This window comes from Meleagris gallopavo, unplaced genomic scaffold, assembly GCF_000146605.3.
Source record: "Meleagris gallopavo isolate NT-WF06-2002-E0010 breed Aviagen turkey brand Nicholas breeding stock unplaced genomic scaffold, Turkey_5.1 ChrUn_random_7180001950367, whole genome shotgun sequence".
Classification (NCBI taxonomy): domain Eukaryota; kingdom Metazoa; phylum Chordata; class Aves; order Galliformes; family Phasianidae; genus Meleagris; species Meleagris gallopavo.
Genome location: NW_011211716.1, coordinates 4,364 through 5,524, shown reverse-complemented (window position 1 = coordinate 5,524; position 1,161 = coordinate 4,364).

The window sequence follows — 1,161 nt, the reverse complement described above, 5'->3', positions numbered from 1 at the left end:
TTAGCATGCAGACCCTTTCCTCTTGCCCGTGCGTAGTGAGTCGTGGGAATAAGATTTGTTAGTAAGTTTTCCTCATGAAGGCTTCTGACCTTTCTCACTGTAACCTCCTGGTCTTTCGGGGGTCGTCCCCCCATACCAGTTTCTTCTTGCTCTGCCGACATCTAATCACCTCCCTGCCAAATGTCCTCAGGCTGTTCTCAAACCCTTATCTTTATGGCCTTCATCCCCCTCACTATCCCAGACACAGTATCTGCCTCCCTTATTTTCTAACAAGCTCTACATTCTTGCTTCTATAAACTATCTCTAACTATTCCCCTTCCCTCCCCTTATTCTCAGTCACTGTGAAGCCTTCTTGCCTTCTTACTTTCACTTACGGGGCCCGTCTCATCTTTCAATTCCCCCCTTTTGTTGAATCTAGCAGGATTTCCACCTGCTAGATTATTCCTTCTTAGTGTGTGAAATAAGCTTTCCACCTTTTTGCCTTAACTCATGTCTCTTCCATACTTCATATTCCCTTCTAGTATTCCGGCATGGGCACAGAGCATAGAACACCTCATTACACACAGGTAAGGCTCACCAATAGAACCAGTACGATGCATGCCAAGAAAAGCTGCCTTAACCATCCTAGATTCAGTAGTCAGCTAGTAAGTGAGCCCCATAGATCTGTTTTGCAGTCGTGTTACTGATACTTGTCCTATGCAGGACTTTTGTTTGCTCCCAGATTTTCTTTAAGTCTGTTCTCAGATCCTTATTTAGGTAAGCACAGCAACTCTGATTTATTACTGTGTACACCCCTCCTTCTTTAGCTATTAATAGATCTAATACCATCCTGTTTTGGAGTACTACTTTGGGCAAAGAGGATACCTCCTCTTGGATTGCTCGTAATGCGCTTGCTGTGGCATTTTCTACTATTAGTAGAGTTGCAGAGATATTCACTATAGCCTTTTCCCACTGAGCTACTCCTAATACCGGGATAAGGGCTCTCACGAAGCTATGGTATCCTGTATTATACCTTACCAATGGGTTATTTACCCTTTTAACCTCCTTGGATTTTGATAGTGGCTCCAAATAGTTCTCACTATGCCTAGTGGGAGTTTGAGTTCTCCCATCTCTGCCCAGCCACCAGAAACTTTTACCAATCGACACCTGCTCATTATATTA